This window comes from Drosophila innubila (genome assembly GCF_004354385.1).
Source record: "Drosophila innubila isolate TH190305 chromosome 3L unlocalized genomic scaffold, UK_Dinn_1.0 0_D_3L, whole genome shotgun sequence".
Classification (NCBI taxonomy): Eukaryota; Metazoa; Arthropoda; class Insecta; order Diptera; family Drosophilidae; genus Drosophila; species Drosophila innubila.
The window spans coordinates 16,309,670-16,317,863 of record NW_022995376.1 but is presented as its reverse complement, the minus strand read 5'-3'; positions in this window follow the sequence as shown (position 1 = coordinate 16,317,863).

Below are 8,194 nucleotides of genomic sequence, written 5' to 3'. Positions count from 1 at the left end.
CTCCTCTGTTTGTATCACTCTCTCGATAATTTCCAGCAAACTGCCACTTAATTCTGCACTCAAAAACATTTTAAATCAAATCTATTGAAACCGATTTTGCAATTTCAGCAGCAACAGCCACAACAACAACAACAACAACAGCTGTGGTTGTTGCTGCCCGTGGTTGGACGACGCGTCGCGTCGGTGGTGCCTCCGTTTTGTTGGGTGCCCCTCAGGGCCCTCATCATCTGTCAGCGGCAGCAGCGGGAACGTCATCTTTGATGATATTAATGTTGATTTTGTTGTCGATTCGCTATTGTTGTTGTTCATGTTGTTGTTGTTGTTGTTGCTGCTGTTTGTTATTTGCCTGATGGATTTGTTGTTTTCGGCTTGCGGCAAGTCAGAGGCAGACAACATATCAAATTGTGTTCGATATGTTAACAAGTCGAGAGATTTTCATTTGATAACCCACATACTCTTAAATAGGTTTGCAATAGCCAACTTATCATATTATCTACACACACATGTTTCTACATGTATATCGGCTTAATGTGTGTAGATACTTTTTGCTAGAGTTTCGCTGACAAGGTCAAAGTTGAAGCTGATGGAGATACGACCAAAAAGATATTTTTGAGGGGGAAAATAATAAATGATTGCGATGGGAAACTATTGATTGAATAGCAATAGGAGATTGAAAATTCCAATCAATATCAATATAAAATAGATAGAGAACGAGTATTATATATGAAATAAATGGCATACTCCTATGATTCACTTTTTTTTATTTATTTATTTTAAATAAGTGAATCTCCTTCTTTCAAATAATTAATATAATTAATATAAAATCAATTATAAAATAATTCATACATGGTAATCTTCATTAAAAAGCATTTATTATTATATTTATTCGAATTGAAAAGTAATATTTATAAGTTCATGTCAAATTTTAACTCTTTTGTTAAATTTTAGCTATATAAAAATAAATTCAAAAAAGCAATCTTTTGGAATTTTCTCAGTCAAATTATATCTATTAGCCGCAAGATCTTAATGTTAATCTATAAATGTATTGTATTTGTGTCGTAAAATCAGCTGAAAATTGCGAATCATAAAAAAATTGCTACTTAAGTTTTCGCAAATAGAGACAAAACTCAGAGATGAATCTCTTTGAATGGCTTTTTCATCGAGTGTCACAAGCAGTTGGTCATAAAATCAAATATAAAAAAATAACTGAAATAATGGCAATTAACAATTTTTCATTCCCACAAACTTTACTCTTACTTTTAATTGCTGTTTCAGCAGCAAAAGTTGAAAATCGAAAAGCTAAAAAGAAAAAAAGGTGAAAATATAAAGCAAAAACAAAAACAACCAGAAGCAGAACAAGAAAGGCAAAGCCAAAAAGTGATTTATGCAAAATGCGTTAGCCAACAGAGAAGAGAGTGTAAAAAGAGTTGAAAGAAACGGTTGGGGGAGGAAAGGCGATTAAACGATTTGACGCACAATAGAAGAACCAATAAAAGTGAATTACGTGATGGCTACGAAAATGGTGAGGAGTATATTGAGTGTGGCGGGTGGAGGGGGCAGAGAGGGGCAGAGACGAATCAAAACAGATGTGCGACACGGCAACAACAACAACAAGAAAATACAACAACAGCAGCAAAAACAACGGCAAAGTTTGCAGCAGATACAAGATACAAAGTAAAAAGATACGAGATACAAGTGAAGAGAAATGGGATACGAGCCAAGGTCTGCTTGAACAGCTTGTTATTTTGTATTTGCTCGTGCCACAGGAGGCAAGTTAAGTAACTGTGCCACACGGCCGCATATCCTGAAAGCGGAAAGGTGGAAAGAAGCGACGAAAACGGGAATTGTGCAAGGATTTTTGGCAAAACACACAAAGCTGGTTGACTGGTTGACTGGTTGGCCAAGAAGTGCGTTGCTCACCTGCTGAATGTTGCCCCTGCCACATGCCGCATGACTCAAATTACGCTTCCTTTTTTCTTCCATTTCTGCTTATAATAATTATGAAGCCACGACGTTGTCTGCTTCCGCTCCAAGAGGAAGACTGAGAGAGAGAGAGAAAGAGAGAGGAGAATCAACCACGACCCCGACAACAGAGCCAAATGTGGCACTGTGCAACATGCAGCCAGCTGCAAATACGAGTATCGCCAATGTCAATGCGCGATTTAAGACAAGTTGCAACCACTGTGCAGTACACACTGTGCTGCACGTTGGGCATACAAAGCAGTCCCTGTGGCAGTGGCAAGAACGAGAAACGGAAAGTGCTCGTAGTAATTTTATTGAGAAATCCACAGACAGAAGCAGCTAAAGCCACAAAAACCGGCAACTGAAGACGAAGACGTTTCCTTTAGCAGCATAAGAAGATAGAAGGGGTGGAGTGAGGGAGCGGAGGGGAAGACAGACTGCCTTGGCTGACCAAGGAATGCGACGCCTGGCGCATAACAATGTGATCTGCCCCAATGTACGATAGGAATACGCCAAGGCATCTCTGCTTTGCTCTCCTCTCTCCGCTCTCCTCTCTCCGCTCTCTGCCCTCTGCTCTGCACAGTGGGCAGCGACAGTTGTCGTTGCAGTTGCAGTTGCTACAAATTGGCCTGGTCAAAACAAAGATGTTGTTAAAATATGAGCTAACACCTTGCTGGCAACAACAACAAGACTCTCTCAAACAACATCTGTTCGAACATGTTCGTTGACGCTCTTATACGCAACGAAGCGCGAACAGCTGTTCGAACATCATACAACGAGCATGTTGCAGCAGCGTATAAGAGAAGAGAGAGAGAAAGTGTAGACGAGTGTATAAGAGTAACAGACAAGTTGCGTAGAAGAGTATATGTTTGATGGAATTTCATGATCGCATTCAATAATTTGCAGTGGCAAATGCCGCAAGTAATGTAGAAGGGGAAGGAGAAGAAGGCTTTACAATAAGCACTGTAAACAATAAACAGTTGTTGCTGCAATTGTTCAATTTAGCCAAAGTGCATTTGATTGAATTAATGGCCCAAACTCAATCAATACAAATCGAGTTCAACTTTGAACCCGCTGGCTTCTTACCTTAAATTCTGCTCCTTTCGCTTCCCGCAGAAATACCTGCTCAGCCATCTAACTGTGTATTTCTCTCTCTCTCTCTCTCTTTATTTCTCCCTCTTGCTATCTAGCTTTCCTGTGCCATTCTGTCCATTAACTTCCAATATAAAGCATTCAAATGAAATCCATTAGAGTTTATGTTTCGGCCATAAAACGTTTTAAGCCAACACAGGCTTTGGCCAAAAGCCCTAGCCTCAATTTAAAACCATCACAACAAACACACACACATACATACAAATACTAGGTATTAGCCACACAATAGCGTCTATCTCTCTCACACACACTTGTCCAATGCCATTTTGGCAAAAGCTTATCCAAATAATATTTGCATAAGATTCAAACTGCAGGCCAGAAACGTTGACCCTCCCTTCGACCCTCTCTGCCACACTTTCTCATCATATCAAAATAAAATGCAACTCACCAAAATGCAACAAAATAGCTTAAGAATCCCCTCTTTCCTTCCCTCTCCCCTCTCCCCACTTTATCGTCTCATTCTTTGGCTAAAGTTTCGCTGCAAGTTTCTGAGCCAAGTGGAGTTCATGTTTGAGTTCCAGGCTTGCCCTTTGACCCCTCGATTTGTGCGCCTAACCCGTTGCCTAATTGTATGAAAATAGTTGCTCCTTTGCTTTTGTGGCCAAATGTGAAATTAAGCCTGCAGCAGTAGTGTTGTTGCTGGTTTTGGTTGCTGCCACACAAGGTGGCACAGCGTGTCGCCTTCACTCTGACGCATCTAAATAACTGACGAACTGACGCATTTGGTAAGAGCTTTGTGCACCTGACCGCTGCCAGTTTGAGTTGAGTTATTGGCTGAGCAGCAGTCGGCGGTCCAAAGGTGTCGACGCTGGGGGCACTTCCTCAGTGCGTGGGGCAAGTGCAACGAAGCGTTCGACGTTGCCTTGAATGAATATTTCGAGCACTCGAGATATTTGTGCATTTGATTAAAATATTGCGACAGCAGAAAAACGCAATTTAGCTGCCGCATGCCACACATGGTGGCGACACACAGTCTGCCTCAAGTTGCAAGTTGCAAATACTCGAATTTGATTTTCTCTCTGGCATTTGCCTTTAGTTTAATTATATATATATATAAAAGCGACAAATGCAGTTGTTAATAAGGCGTTGTGGGCGTGGCATGCCACAGTTGAACGCAATGGCGTCAGCATCTGCCTGCCACAACTGACCAAACGTTCTTTTGGGTCAAGTTACGAAACCCGTTTTGTGTTGGACTTCCTTCTACCAACTGGTTTAAAGTCTCAACTCGCAGCTCGACTGTGATTGGAAGATGCAACATGCTGCTTGCTACCTGCTGCGGCAATAGGCTCAGAGATGGACAATACAGGCAACAGAGGAGTGTGATGGAAGGAAGAAAGGAGTAAGAAGTCAACCGCAACATCATTAATAAGGAGTGGAATGAAGGGTTTCCACATGATCCTGTGCCTCTTTTAATGTTCAACACGACCGCGCTAATGAGCCGCAACTGAGTGCAACTTCAACCCCCTCCCCCTCTCTCTCACTCCTGCTTCTCTTCTCACATTCGCTACCTCCAGCGCTGTCTGATTAATTTGTGGGAAAGTCGCTTATTTATAAAGAAGGGTCAGTTCCAAATAGACACACATATGAAAAGTTGATTATTTGTTTGTTTGTTTCACGTTGTCTAAAACAGACAGCTGCCAATTCTTCCCTTTCCCTCTCCTCCCCTCCCCTTCCCACCCCACATCTCACTGCCAATCGCAGCTAAGCGGCTTATAAAAGTTGCCCTGTTTCTCGACTTTCTCACCTTCTGTTTAAGGTCTTTCAGCCACAGGGCGGCGCATAAAGTTGCCGATTTTATTCAACATTTTTCCTTTCGCATTCGCCACATTATTTTTTCAATATTTCGAATTTCCAATTGCACCTGCTGACGTTGGCTCTGCACACAAATCGCGGCAAGAGGAACTTCAAAGTGCCGGCAAAAACAAGAAATAAAAACTCTATAGAGTTCACTTTCAAAACATACTTAACGTAATCGTTTCGAGTTGATAAAATTGAACTCAACTGAAAAACACTTGTCGAGCGGCAGCAACAACTGCAACAACTTATGCTAATGGCGCGTACCAAAATAAAAAAAAAATAGTCGAGAAAAACCCGAGGAAAAACAATGCCAGGCAATTCATAAAAATTTACATACATTAGCCCGACTCTTGAACTCAAATCAACCCTGGAGTTTTCTCCATAACAGCACAATAAAAATTAGAGTGCGCCGGCGTAACCCGGAACCTGAAAGTGGAAGCGGAACTACCCCAAGGGGCAACCTTTTAGAGCTGCAGCATGCAACGTGCCACCAAATAATTTGGCCATAGATCATTGCAACTGTTGCGGCAGGCGGCGCCAACATGTATAACTCGTAGATATTAGCATTGTGGGAGGCAACGTGCAACGTGTTGAGATCATAAATCATAGCTCCATAATTGACTCGAAATGCGCTAAAGGAAAATTAAAAGCCGCCCTCGAACTTGCATTTAAATGATCTATTATGGAAATCGAAGTGGAAACTGAAATGGAAGTGCTATAATTACGTCCTGTTGGGGGTCTAGATAATGTGATATTATTATGACGACTTTTGGAGCTGCTAAAGTTGAGTTATGGCATCCTTAAGCAGGGTGACACTAGTTTAAGGGTAGTTTTGTTGAGGATAAATCGAGGAGATGGATGAGACTGTTTAAAAATAGAGTTGATAAGTGGGAAAACTGCGAATTGAAGAAAATAAATAAAAATATCATAAATATTATTTTCATTACTATTATCATTAATATTATCTATTTGACTATCCCAAAATATAAGAATTATTTGGAAAATGACTTTCATTTAAATTTTTCGTATCTTTATCATTATTATAATTATCATTTTTATTAAAGTTTGGATTATCAATTGTATTATTATTAACTTTATTATAGATAAATCATTAGCATTGGCATTAGCAATATCATGATAATTGTTATTATCATTCTCATTATCATGACACTATTTAATTACCACTATCATTATCTTTATCATTTACCAGCATTATTGTTATCATTATTATCAGCAATTTGAAAAGCATTCACATTTGCGATATCATTAGAAGTAGCATTAATATTTCATTCTCGAAACAGAAAACTAAAAAAGAGTCTGTAAAAAGTACATAAATTAATCTCATCAATTGCATTCAGATCTGTCGTCTAATTGAATCAACAAACGAAACATGCACTCAATTTTGATAAATGCATAAACAAATGTATTCAACAGCAACAGATGATGATGTTCTAAAAAGCATTTTCCGCTTTTCACTTTTCATTCATGACCTGCAATGCAGTTGTCAATATGTATGTGTGTGTGTGTGTGTGTGGGGTGTGCATTTGTATTGGTGTGACTGAGCAATTTATTACCTGCCATTTGCCGTTTCTCATTATTAATTACATGCAATTAATCAGCTTTACTTGCGTTCAACGGGCCGTATACGTATTATACTTGTACTCCCTGTACCATCCCTTGCCTTCACTTCCCCCGTGACCTAGCACTATCCATTGAGCTAAAATTTTTGAATGAATTGAATTGCAAATTGTAAATAAACATTGGAAAATTTGGCTCTTCGCTTAAAGGCAACCAATTTGAGTGTGAAATCGGAAATGTGTTTTCTCTCTTCCCGCTCGAATGTGTCGTCCCAATTGGCAGATCAGGGAAGAAGGGGGGCCACAGGGACAAGACCTATCCTGCTTGTCCTGTCAGCCGCTGTCTTTCGACGCTTCGCTCCACAGGATGTGGCAATAAAGCGCATCGCCAATTGCAGTTGCTTCTCTTGTGTCCTGCTAAATGTCTCATGTTATTTCTTATTACAAAATATTTTTCCTATTTCAAGTTTGTCAAAGACCCTTCTCTTCCCCCCTCCCTTTCAATTTGTCTGCTAGTCAATAAAACTTTTTGATTTCCGCTCGAATAAACGAAACTTTTTAATGTGAATGTTCCGGCTGTCGAAACAGCAGCTAAACTGAACTAAGAGTGAAATCGAAAAATGGGAAAAGAAAATAACAAATAGAATCAAATCAAATCAAATTGAATTGAATCGAGCCAAGGCAAAGCAAGCAAATACAAAAGACGATAGCGTAAAAGAAGGAACACGAAATTTAAATGCCGAATTGTGCACAACAACACCTGCAACACCGCTGAATTTCCCCCATCCCTTGCCGTGTCACAACTCAGACACAAGAACCATTTTAATTCAATTGGATTAGTTGTCCATTGCAACACACGCAACAACAACAACAACAGCAACAGTGAAAAACTGAATAAAAATCGTGGCCAGGGACAGCTGGAAAGTGCTTGATCCCCCCTCTGAAAGGGGGCGCGGAACAGAGGGGGGCGGTTAATGGATGAGGCAAGAGAGTATGTCGAACAATTCTGGAATCGTGTGGGGCTTCCGCGGCATTTAACTAAGTACGCTATTAATGCATCCCTATCAGTCCCGCCCCCATTTATAGCCCTCCCCCCTCCCTCACTCCACTTACCTCATACACACACATACCTAAAACTATACACACACATTGCTTGGTTTCTTTGTGCAATTATTCAGATAGTAGCGCAAGTATTTCAAAACAACAACAAAGCATAGCTGTCTGAACAAGTCAAATGAATGAATGAATAAGTGAATGACTGTGTGAATGAATGAGTGACTAATGCAAGACATGCAAATGTGCAAAAATGATGCATTAGCGTGATTAAATGGCCAAAGGACGTCCGGTTCTAGTCTTCTTTGGGTTCGGAAGGTTCAAATGTAAAGAAAAACAGCGAAAATAGAGGTGGAATTTCAGCGCTTTTCATTCCATTTTGCAGTTCGTTTTCATTGCCACAACACGCGAGGCAAACATTTCGAGTACTTCATTTTGCCGTTGATTTGTCTGCTGCCTTTGTAGATACTATCAAATTTCAAGGAATTGTCTTTAAAGTTAACTAAAAAAGCTTTATTTTGGGACTTTTCGAGTTATATTCGCAAAAACTACTTTAACTGCTCTACAATAATTGAGGAAATCCGTTACAATTTAAACTAAATTTGTAAATTATTTTGACTTTCTAGTTCAGCTATGAATTTTATTCCCAGATT